Source organism: Danio rerio, chromosome 10 (genome assembly GCF_052040795.2).
Source record: "Danio rerio strain M-AB ecotype USA chromosome 10, GRCz13ab, whole genome shotgun sequence".
NCBI lineage: Eukaryota > Metazoa > Chordata > Actinopteri > Cypriniformes > Danionidae > Danio > Danio rerio.
This window is the reverse complement of record NC_141030.1, coordinates 1,537,220-1,550,431: the sequence shown is the minus strand read 5'-3', so window position 1 is coordinate 1,550,431 and position 13,212 is coordinate 1,537,220. Positions and strand designations below refer to the sequence as shown.

General features: G+C 41.3%; 1 protein-coding gene across 2 annotated transcripts in view; it reads left to right on the top strand.

Annotated features, from left to right (window-relative positions):
* Nucleotides 1-1,940: 1,940 nt before the first annotated feature.
* The window catches only part of opn4xa (opsin 4xa), a 48,568-nt gene continuing 37,296 nt past the window's right edge, over nt 1,941-13,212 (top strand). The window contains exon 1 of one of the 2 annotated variants that reach the window (XM_087268734.1): nt 1,941-2,065. The gene's annotated coding sequence lies outside the window, so the exon portion shown is untranslated. Of the gene's footprint in view, nt 2,066-12,283; nt 12,400-13,212 lie in introns of those variants that run through there. The other variant, XM_087268733.1, reaches the window with a different exon arrangement.

Here is a 13,212-nt window from a genome sequence, read left to right as displayed (position 1 = left end):
GGGCCGGTCTGAGGCTTGAAACTCCAGGGCTGAAAAGGTGTCCCACTCCGGCCCTGCATGTCATGTCAGTCTGACGGATGTAAGAGGAGGACAACACTGACGCATGCACTCAGAATCATTGTTTAGTAACAGATTTTCACCCTTGAGGGGGAGTCGCCTCACTGAGGGAATGAGACCAACCATTATTTACAGAAGAGTTAGACCTCAAGGTGGCTTATGGGATTGAAGTTTGAACCCCTTTTTCTGTCATTTGAATTAAAAAATCAGTACATGGCACTGAAGGGGCGATACTCTAAAACACCAAGAAATCAATAAAAAAATGACCACCATAGGTAATTAAGAAGAAATAGGCAAAGACTGTTTAAAAAAAGCACCAATTAACCTGCCCACTCCTTCCCTAAGCCCAATCAATAGTTTGAAAGCACCAATTAACCCGCCCACCCCCTTCCCTAAACCCAACCGACAGTGTTTTCAAAAGCACCGACTGACCCGCCCATCCCCTTCCCTAAACCCAACCGACAGTGTTTTCAAAAGCACCGATTGACCCCCCACCCCCTTCCCTAAACCCAACCGACAGTGTTTTCAAAAGCACCGACTGACCCGCCCATCCCCTTCCCTAAACCCAACCGACAGTGTTTTCAAAAGCACCGATTGACCCCCCCACCCCCTTCCCTAAACCCAACCGACAGTGTTTTCAAAAGCACCGACTGACCCGCCCATCCCCTTCCCTAAACCCAACCGACAGTGTTTTCAAAAGCACCGATTGACCCACCTACCCCCTTCCCTAAACCCAACCGACAGTGTTTTCAAAAGCACCGACTGACCCGCCCATCCCCTTCCCTAAACCCAACCGACAGTGTTTTCAAAAGCACTGACTGACCCGCCCATCCCCTTCCCTAAACCCAACCGACAGTGTTTTCAAAAGCACCGATTGACCCCCCCACCCCCTTCCCTAAACCCAACCGACAGTGTTTTCAAAAGCACCGATTGACCCCCCCACCCCCTTCCCTAAACCCAACCGACAGTGTTTTCAAAAGCACCGACTGACCCGCCCACCCCCTTCCCTAAACCCAACCGACAGTGTTTTTTAAAAGCACCGACTGACCCCCCCACCCCCTTCCCTAAACCCAACCGACAGTGTTTTCAAAAGCACCGATTGACCCCCCCACCCCCTTCCCTAAACCCAACCGACAGTGTTTTCAAAAGCACCGATTGACCCCCCCACCCCCTTCCCTAAACCCAACCGACAGTGTTTTCAAAAGCACCGACTGACCCCCCCACCCCCTTCCCTAAACCCAACCGACAGTGTTTTCAAAAGCACCGACTGACCCCCCACCCCCTTCCCTAAACCCAACCGACAGTGTTTTCAAAAGCACCGATTGACCCCCCACCCCCTTCCCTAAACCCAACCGACAGTGTTTTCAAAAGCACCGACTGACCCGCCCATCCCCTTCCCTAAACCCAACCGACAGTGTTTTCAAAAGCACTGACTGACCCGCCCATCCCCTTCCCTAAACCCAACCGACAGTGTTTTCAAAAGCACCGATTGACCCCCCCACCCCCTTCCCTAAACCCAATCGACAGTGTTTTCAAAAGCACCGATTGACCCCCCCACCCCCTTCCCTAAACCCAACCGACAGTGTTTTCAAAAGCACCGACTGACCCGCCCATCCCCTTCCCTTTACCCAACCCACAGTGTTTTCAAAAGCACTGACTGACCCGATCGCTCCGTTTTCTAAATCCAACTAATAGTGTTTTCAAAAGCACCGATTGACACGCCAACCATCTTCCCTAAACTTAACTAGAAGTGTTTTGAAAAGCAAGAAATAGAAAAGCAGATTTCACCACGTTTTCAGATTTTACCACATTCTCACTCTGTTATTTACTTGTTTATTTATTTATTTTTTTGCCTTTTGTTTTTGTCTTGCATGCTTTTTTAGAACTGTTCTTTGCTGGACTTGAGCACCATCGTCATGGTCAACTCCTCTCTGCATCTCAAGTCCGCCTACATACATGGTGAGCCACTGGGCAAACTGGTAACAGTGGAAAAGCTGTCCACATGGAGGTAAGCGGTCAGCTGGTAGCATGAAAAGAAACAGAAGCCGTCAGCGGCATCATACGCCTCTGTAGCATTCATTGTAAAGACAAAATGCAGCCATGCATACCTCCGAGTACACAATTCACACTCTCCAGAAATGTATACAGGGGTTCGTTTTCACAAGGAGACTGTGTTGCAATTATTTGTGCATCAGTTATTGCAGTTAATATTAAACAACTTATCCAGCATATGTTTTACACAGCGGATGCCCTTCCAGCTGCAATCCCTCACTGGGAAACATCCATACACACTCATTCACACACACCCTATGGACAATTTTAGCTTACTCAATTCACCTATAGAGCAGGTGTTTGGACTGTGGGGGAAACCGGAGCACTCAGGAAACCCACGCAAACACGGGGAGAACATGCAAACTCCACACAGAAATGCCAACTGAGTCGAGGCGCCACTGCATCGCCCAAAGATTATACTTATACAGGCTTATTAAAACTGCTCATAAAAGCTGTTTATTCCATATAGTGATGCCTCTCCTCCATTGACTTCTAATAAAACAAAACAGCGTCTGGTCCCCTTCCTCACAAACTTGCGTTGACGTTAGCTGTTACAAAGCTGTTTGATTTTTTTTTTTTAGTGTATAGTGTGCGTTTAGTATTTTGCTGTTGTAACAGAAACCCGTGTTTGGATGGTTATTTTGGTTGAATCTGATCTAGATCAGCATCTGGTTTACACGTTTGACGATGACATGATCAAACATGCACAGCAGAATGTTTCTGTCTCCTCTGGGCCCGTTTCTCTCCTCAGTTTATAAAGTCAGACTGATGGAGCACAGTTCGGCTGGTGCCAGCGGCTTATGTGACATCTGTAGGCCAAGTGACAGAGAAATCAGCTTGTCACATCCGTCCAACCTGAAGCAGTCTGACAGCGGAGCCCGAATTAGGACCGTCTCTTCTGCCCGAGAACATGTGGGACTTAATTAGGAGCCATTAAGAAGCGTGTGATTGTGAGTGTAAGCTGGTCAATAATGCCACGGGGACAGCTGATGCTCGGTGACCCTGAAACACCTCTGGTTTTAAGAGCATTCTTAATACAATCACCGATAAACTCTTTACTGTCAGTAACCCTTATTTTTACCTGGGGACATTATTGTTGTTCTGGTTGTCAAAAAGTCGTTCATTCCTGTAGAATGAACACATAATACACATGAGCAGGCGTGACCTGGTCAAATCAGGTTTTGGTAGTTTATAAATGATAACTTTATCGTTCACACAAACTTGCACTGTTGTTTTTGCACGTCTACTGGTCCTCGTGTAGTCCAAACAGTCCTTGAGGGCCGGTGTCCTGCAAAGTTTACTTCCAACCCCAATCAGACACCGCCGGCCTAGCTAATCAAGCTCTTACTGGGCTTTCTAGAAACATCCTTGCAGGTGTGTTGAAGCAAGCTGGAGCTAAAAAAAAGTATTTGGTTACACTTTATAATAACTACACTCTATAAATCATTTACTAAGCATTAGCATCAAGTGCAGGGGTGGGCAAACTCGGTCCTGGAGGGCCGGTGTCCTGCACAGTTTAGCTCCAACCCTAATCAAACACACCTGCTTATAGATTTCTTGTGATCTTAAAGACACAGATTAGTATGCTCAGGTGTGTTTGACTAGTGTTGAGACAAAACTCTGCAGGGACACCGGCCCTCGAGGATCAAGTTTGCCCATCCTTGATCTAGTGAATTCGTTATCTGTTAAGCATTAACTCTATATTAGTAAGCGTTAGTAAGCAGTTTATAACTGCAGCTACAAATGCTCTATTCTTGACTTATAAGCACCTATATAATGTTTAATAATTGAACTTTCATACTTGGTTAATGATTTATTTTTCATTACTAAATTAAGTATTGCGTTGTTTACAAACCAGTTGTATTTAAGAGTAGTTGAGGGTTTTTAGGATCATTCAGAATGAGTTAGTAAATGATTAATAAACTATTGAAATCAACGTTTAATTATCTTATTATTCAGGCAAATACTAATAGTTAACTAATTTGTTAATAAATGCTTTATTAACTCAACTTCACACAGTTTTGTGACCTAATCTAAAGTGAGGACCATTTATGCTCCATAAATCCCTTATTAATGACTATTAAAGGCTCAGAATCAAATGAACATTAATCTTTGCAATCTTATCTAAAAAGTAAAATTACAGTAAAGTTTAAACATTGCTGAATAACAGGAGTGTCAAAATACGACATAAAACTGGGGTCCGTTCTTCGTACCTCGCTTAAATGATCTAAGATGATTTGGCAGATCCTGGATCTTTAATCTTGATAACTGATCTCTCGCTAATTTGGTTCTTCAAACGAGTTTGCGAATCAGCCTGGATAAACTGATCTGAGATCGCTGCGTGTGTTGTGAAGGACAGATCTATCGATCCTCAAAATCATGATCAGCAATGCAACGATTGGCTGACGGCACATCAGCGTAATGACATCATCTGATTAATATTCAATTATCCATGTGAGCAAAATTACATCAAATTAGCAGAAAACAACTTGTTTAATATGACACGCAATAATCTTCCACATTTGTTGTGAGCTGCAGGCTTTACACTTTCATGTGTCAAGAGTATTCATCATGTATTTCAATGCATATCAATGTACTTAGTTCTACATTTAGAGAAGATTTTCTTTATTATAGTAGGTGTTTTTTAATCGGTGTAAAGAATAACTGGTTGTTTACAAAAGCATTTTGATATTGGTAAAGGCGTCTGCAACTTTTGTGAAGCATCAAATCACTGGCATAACTATCAAAACATGTTCATGACTGCATAAATGTATTATTGCTTTAAAAAAGTCACATATTGTGCATTTCTATTATACACAATTTGTACTAAAGCGATCTAAAAAGTTCATATCAATAAGTTTTCTCTTTGCACCACCAGATGGCAGTACTTTCATTTCGAGGGTGCAGATTGCATAAGTTTTATTAATATGTATAACTTAGTTTATTTTATTAATGACTATAACTTTATATATATATATAATTAAATATATGTACCATTTTCCCAAGTGTATATAACTACTACTGTAAGAAAATATCAGAATTCAGAACACGCTTTCTGTATTATCTTTGCTTGAACTAAGCCGATCTAATCCTGCTTATATGATTTGAACCTGCTCCCGATCAGGTTTGACCTAGCAGAACTGTTGCTATGACAACAACTCTCAGATCAACTTTGAAGAACGCAACGATCCTGGATCATGTCAAATCGTCAATATCCAAATCCAGCTAACTGAGTAATCCACGTACGAAGAACTGACCCCTGGATAAAACAACGACAACAACAACAACAATATAATAATTTAACAATACAATAAGATGCCATGTTTGAACTCTACAGTGATTTTATTTTAGATCAGGTTGCAAACATTTATTTTTCATTTGAAGTGCAGTTTCATTAGTGTATCTTTAAACGAATAGGAATGAATAATGTCATTTTTCCTGTTTAGAATTTAACTGAACCTTTATTTGTCATTTATAAAGGGTTTATAAAGCATGAATAGTCCTCACTTTAGATTAGGTCACAAAACTGCATGAAGTTGAGTTAATAAAGCAGTTATTAACATACATAGTAACCATTACTATATGCCTGAATAATAAGATTTATAAACGTTGATTTCAATAGTTTATTAATCATTTAATAACTCATTCTGAATGACCCTAAAATCCCTCAACTACTCTTAAATACAACTGGTTTGTAAATAATGCAATACTTAATTTAGTATTGAAAAATAAATCATTAACAAAGTATGAAAGTACAATTATTAAACACAATTTAAACATGTTTGTAAATCAGGAATAGAGCAGTTGTAGCTGCAGTTATAAACTGTTTACTAACGTTTATTAATGTAGAGTTAATGCTTAACAGATAACGAATTCACTATTTGCTAATGCTTAGTAAATGATTTATAATGTGTAGTTATTATAAAGTGTTACCAAGTTGGGTAAAGTTCCCTTGAAGGGGAATGTTTTAGCTTACATGTGTAATCATGGATCTCATGTTTACTCATGGAGAGAGAATGAATAGCTGCATCCCATTGCCATACTCCCTGCATGCCTGTAATCAACATGCATTGACATTTCAGGTAGAGTGATTTGTAGTCTCCTGGTTATGTTGTGACATCCCAGCCACTCCAGTGAACAGATTTTACACATGCATTTCCAAAATATCAGCATTTCCAATGCAGTATCTTGTTACTTCACATGGAATGGCTACATGCATATCCTGAGATGCTTTTTTTTTCATGTGATGCAAGAAACTTCAATGCACACATGATGAATTATAAGCACGTCAATCTGTCCTTCAATGGCCACTATTGGTTCACTGCAAACAAGCACTCTGAATGCCTTTCCAGCCTTTCAGATCGGGTGGCGTGTGATGTTGCTGTGTTTGTGATCCTGAAGGCTTTTATTAGAGCTGTCAATGACTGATTGGTCAAGTTAATTAAAGCTCTACACTGTTCATTACTGACCTGATCGATGTCTATGCTTTCCGTCACTCTCTTTTCCCTCACAGAAGCTGCATTTCTCGGGTCCTCTGTGTGAAAATGTCTTCATTCACAAGCCGTTAGTGTATTACAGCAGCTGCAGGCTTGCATTTGCAGTATTCAGAGGTCTGCCATGTTCTCCAGCCATTTATGTGAAGACGGCATTGAGTTTTCACCCTCAGGGAAGGACAAGTAGCTTGTGCTGATCAAAACAGAATCACAGTCTGATTGCCTTTAAAGTGTTGGATTCTCAATCAAATGCTGTTCATAATGTGGAAAAGAAGTGAAGCAAAATCAGTCATTGATGAGATCCTAATGTGGTTTAATTGTTCATGTTTCAGAAATGTACATGTCTCTGCCGTACAGACTTTTTGATGCACATGTATGCTCTCCAATGCATATTCACTGCTTTTGCACTTGCAGATAGCATATGAATGTGGGCCATTTTAGGCAGTTATGCGGCTTTAGTGGAATTCTTTCGGCCTAGACAAAATGAATGTGAGCCTGAAGTGGCCCACCTGTACAATATCAAAGCGGGGCCAAAGATTTAAATTCATATATGGGCCATTTAAGGCAAAGATTTGGCACTTATGGGAAAATGTAATCTGAATGTGAACCCAATATGGCCCATGTGAAAAATGATAAATTTGGCCCAAATGACAGAGGACACTGTTGGCAAAAATGTGGCATAGTCATTTTAGGGTAATCTGGGTCTAAACCTAAAGTGGCTCACACAAGTGCAAATGTGACCCAGTTATCTTATCTTAAGACAAATGTGGGCCTCTTTTGGCAAATATTTGGCACAGTTAGCTCTGGCTATTGTGGCTGTGAGCCTAATGTGGCCCAGAGAAAATATGGCAAATGTGGCCCAGTTATCTTAAAACAACTGTGGGCCACTTCTGGCAAATATTCGGCTCAGTAAACTCAGGCTAATGCGGCTGTGAGCCTATAGTGGCCCAGAGAAGATATTGAAAATTTGGCCCAGTTATCTTAAAACAACTGTGGGCCACTTCTGGCAAATAGTCGGCACAGTAAACTCTGGCTAATGTGGCTGTGAGCCTTATGTGGCCCAGAGAATATATGGAAAATGTGGCTCAGTTATCTTAAAAAATATGTGGGCCACTTTTTGCGAAATATTCGTCAAAGTTAGCTCTGGCTAATGTGGCTGTGAGCCTAAATTGGCCCAGAGGAGATAAGGTAAATGTGGCCCAGTTATCTTAAAACATATGTGGGCCATTTTTTGGCGAATATTCGGCACAATAAGCTATGGCCAATGTATATTTGAGCCTATAGTAGCCCAGAGAAGCTATGGCAAATGTGGCCCAGTAATTCCAAAACAAATGTGGGCCACTTTTGGCAAATATTTGGCACAGTTAGCTCTGGCTAATGTGGCTGTGAGCCTAAAGTGGCCTAGAGAAGATAAGGCAAATGTGGCCCAGTTATCTTAAAGCATATGTGGACCACATTGACTAAAGTCACCATCATGAAGAAAAGTGTTTGCTTTAGTTGGGCTCATAGCCCTGAACCTCTTAATATACATTTTCTTTTGGGCTGCTGTAACTTTTAAGAACTTTGCTTGAAAAGTTTGCTCATTACAGCAAACAAAATGAAGTGAGGCACAACCTGCGATGAAATAATATAATTCACTGATGTTTGCCAATGTTTAATCCATTATTAGTAGTAATAGGCCAGATCTGGGCCAGAACAAAAGCAAACTGTGGCCCAGAATAGGGTCAGTTCTGGTTCATTTGGTTGAATTCTGGCTGATATGTGGTATTGCTTTGGCTTATTTGTGGCCCAGATCTGACAAACAGGAGTGGACTACTCTAGAGCCATCATTCCATTCAGTATGTGGTCCAGATGTAAGTGTCTGGTGTGGACCGGATTTGAGCCAGAATAAAAGCAAACTGTGGCCCAGAATAGGGTCAGTTCTGGTTCATTTGATTGAATTCTGGCTGATGTGTGATATTGCGATTGGCTTAATTGTGGCCCAGATCTGACAAACAGGAGCGGACCGCCCGAGTGCCATCAGTCCATGCGGTATGTGGGCCGGATGTAAGTGTCTGGTGTGGGCCGGATTTGAGCCACATGGATTTTGCTAGCTGTGTTCTCATTTATTCATTTTCGTTTTGGCTTAGTCCCTTTATTAATCTGGGGTCGCCACAGCGGAATGAACCGCCAACTCATCCAGCATATGTTTTATGCAGCGGATGCCCTTCCAGCTGCAACCCATCTCTGGGAAACAAAACATGAACTCGTATGTCACAAATGTAGCTGTAGTATTTACTTCTGTGCATCCGATTTCGCATTCAGGTTTACTTTAATTCGGACTAAGCAGTGTCTTTCAGAAGGTTGTAGGCTGTTTTCTATTGTTAGTTTAGTTTGGTCATGTCCTCATGTCCGTCTCGGTCATATAGTGGACTCATCTGTGTACAGAAAAACCTTATCTGGCAGAATTGAAGAGTAAATGAGCAGCAGCAGGTATAGCTCTCGGCTCTGAAGCCTGATCCCATCGGTGTCTGTACGCTTTTATCTTTTCGAGTGTCCGTCTCTGAGGAGTCTCTTCACACATGGATGCTTATTTTAAAAGCTTGAAGCTCCCGACAAACAGAGGCCCATGTTCAGATACCTTCTTCTGACCCGGGGAGAGTTTATCAATGGATTCCCTCATGACCCTTATATGTGCTAAAAGACCCCGAGCTCTCGCCGACACTAAAGGCCCATTCACACCAACAACCCAAACTACCGTATAAAGATAACTACAGAAGCTCTACAAGGAAGCTGATTTAAAATGATAGCAAACTGTTTTGAGCTTTGAGATGATTAATCAATCCAATAAGATTTAGTTGCAGTCATCTGTCGTCATTAATTCATTTTTAAATAAAACAAATTGAGATTAATGCCAGAACTGATTAATAGGATCTACAATAAATCAGAATGTTGCCATAATACCGTGGAAGTGGTGAACCATATATTAGTCCCTCCAGAAGTCCAATGGTTTTTGAGGTAAAGATTTAGATTTATTTGTATTGCATTGTAGACAATACAACAGCACATAATTTATTAGGACAGTCAAGCATTTATCCCTTTGTAATGTTGTCATTGCTTTTTACAACACTTTAAAGGCATTTAGGGACTAAAGAGACCAAATGAGGAAGTGTCATAGGTGTCATTTTGTCTCATTCATCCTGTAAACAAGTCTTAAAATGGGCAACAGTGCAGCGGTCTTCATTATTGTATTTTGCACTTCAAAGTGCGCCACACATTCTCTATTGGAGACAGGTCGGGACTGCAGGCAGGCCAGTTAAGTACCTGTATTCTCTTCCTCCGCAGCAGGACTCTGTAATGTGTGCAGAATGTGGATATGCATTGTCCTGTTAAAATATGCATGGGCATCCCTGGAAAAAGAGGCAGCATATTGTGCTTTAAAATCTCTATGTACTGTTCAGCATTAATGGTGCCATCACAGATGCCAAGGGCCCTGACACAACCCCATACCATGACAGACCTGGCTTTTGGACTTGTTCAGTTTGAATGAGCTTTTTTATCTTTGGTCCGGAGCACACGTCATCCATTCTCCCCCAAAATACCTGAAGTACTGATTCATCTGAGCCAGGGCCGGTGCATCCATAGAGACGACCTAGGCGACCGCCTAGTGTGGTAGAATATAAAGGGCGGTGTCTGCGAAACTACCCTCACCACTCGCACCCTCAGTTATATCCGCATCTAGTGCAGTACAATAGAGAGGGCGGTGTCCACGACACTACCCTCACCACCCGCGCCCTCAGTTATATCCGTGTCTAGTGTGGTAGAACAGAGAGGGCGGCGTCCACGACACTCCCCTCACCACCCGCACCCTCAGTTATATCCGCATCTAGTGCGGTAGAATAGTGAGGGCGGTGTCCACGACACTCCCCTCACCACCCGCGCCCTCAGTTATATCCGCATCTAGTGCAGTACAATAGAGAGGGTGGCGTCCGCGACACTACCCTCACCACCTGCGCCCTTAGTTATATCCGTGTCTAGTGAGGTAGAATAGAGAGGGCGGTGTCCACGACACTCCCCTCACCACCCGCGCCCTTAGTTATATCCGCATCTAGTGCAGTACAATAGAGAGGGTGGCGTCCGCGACACTACCCTCACCACCTGCGCCCTCAGTTATATCCGTGTCTAGTGAGGTAGAATAGAGAGGGCGGTGTCCACGACACTACCCTCACCACCCGCGCCCTTAGTTATATCCGCATCTAGTGCAGTACAATAGAGAGGGCGGTGTCCACGACACTACCCTCACCACCCGCGCCCTCAGTTATATCCGTGTCTAGTGTGGTAGAACAGAGAGGGCGGCGTCCACGACACTACCCTCACCACCCGCACCCTTAGTTATATCCGCATCTAGTGCAGTACAATAGAGAGGGCGGTGTTTGGTTTGGTTATTTATACTTGGTTAGGAGTAGTCTGATTGGTGGTTCGTACATTAGCTTGACTCGGGGCCAGCCGTGTCAATCATAAGCGCGTGATCCTCTCGAAATTAGTTTATGAATAAACTTCACAAAAACTGCTTTCATTCATTCATTTTCTTGTCGGCTTAGTCACTTTATTAATCCTGGGTCGCCACAGTGGAATGAACCGCCAACTTATCCAGCACATTTTCATGCAGCGGATGCCCTTCCAGCCGCAACCCATCTCTGGGAAACAAACACACACACACACATACACTACGGACAATTAAGCCTACTCAATTCACCTGTACCGCATGTCTTTGGACTGTGGGGGAAACCGGAGCACCCGGAGGAAACCCACGCGAACGCAGGGAGAACATGCAAACTGCTTTTATTCTAGCCGAAATAAAACAAATAAGACTTTCTTCAGAAGAAAAAACATTAGAGGAAATACTGTTTTGGAAACAAAATATGTAAAAATTCACAGCAGGGTGAATAATTTTGTCTGTACTCTAATTTTAACCGTATATCCATTAAAATAAAAGTATGGTCACAGAACATCTTTAGGAATAGAAAGATAATACATTTAAATTCAATCAAGTTATTGAAAAAAAAAACTACAAAATTACAATCTAAATTATTTTTTGACGTTTTGTTTGATTTTTTTTATTCTTTTTATTAACATTAATTTAGAATTAAAGGGCCATGTACGTAAAAGAAAAGCAAGTGGAAGCATTTTTATGTTACATATACACAGATATTATTGTAAAGCATCCTGTAGAAAACATGACTTGCCTAATTACCCTGACTTCACCCTAATTACCTTAAAATGTCACTTTAAGCTGTATAGAAGGGTCTTGAAGAATATCTAGTCTAATATTAATTACTGTCATCATGGCAAAGAGAAAATAAATAAGGTATTAGAGATGAGTTATTAAACTATTATGATTAGAAATGTGCTAAAGAAAGTGGCCTTTCTTTTAAACAGAAATTGAGGGGAAAATATATGGAAGGGCAAATAATTCTGACTTCAACTGAATACATCAGTTCTTGTTTGACGTCTGCCTTAAACACGCAAGCAACCTCTCATCAATCCAGATGAATAAATAGTGGGCAATTGAATCTGACAATAGTGTATGGAAAATCAATGGTGTGTGTGTGTGTGTGTGTGTGTGTGTGTGTGTGTGTGTGTGTGTGTGTGAGCGCTCATGCTGATAGTAAGTCCAGCAGAAACTGAAGCTCCACCTCATTGTCGGATTACAGCACAGCCGGAGCCGCTCGCTTTCAAAACCTCCCATAAATACATGAACACACACACTGCGCTCATGTCCACAGACGCCGCGGGCTCACACACACACACACTGCAGGTAAACGCTTGCATTCATTCTGCTCCATTATAGGAACTTATGTGTTATGTGACTAATATTTTCATGCACTTTATGTTAGACATGTTCTGTGGGATTTTCCCATGTGACCTTGTTTATGTTGATATGTTCTGTCAGCTGTTTTTATGAGACTTTGTTTATGTTATATATTTATGCACTTTATGTTGGGCGTGTCCTGTAAGGTTTTTTTATTTTTTTTGCAGTTATAGGAAGGAGCTCTGTAGGATTTTTGCACGACTTTATAATTTTATGCACTTCATGTTACAGATTTTCTGTAGGATTTTACTAAATGACTTTTTATTTTACATGTGTTCTGTAGGCTTTCATCAATTTTTTATTTATTTTAGGCACTTAATTTTAGACATTTTTCTGTTGGATCTTATGTGATGTTAAATATTTGTTTGCACTTTGCTCGACATGTTTTGTAGGATTTTTGTATGTAAAGTAAAGTAAAGTAAAGTAAAGAACTTTTATTGTCATTGTAGTTGTACAACGAAATTTGTTTGGTAACTCACAGAGACCAGCAGCAACATAAAAAGAGAGAAAACAAACAATAGACATAATACTAAAATATAAGAGGCAAGATAAAGTATACTAAATGTAATAAGTCACATATGTGACTTTATTTATATTTTTGCAATTGGGAAGGAGTTTTTTTGGCCATTTCTTACGTGTCTGTAGGCTTTAGTCATGTGACTTTTTATTTTATGCACATAATTTTAGACATTTACAGTTGGATCTTGTCTTAAGCACTTTATGTTAGATTTGTTCTCTAGGATTTTTGTATGGGATCTT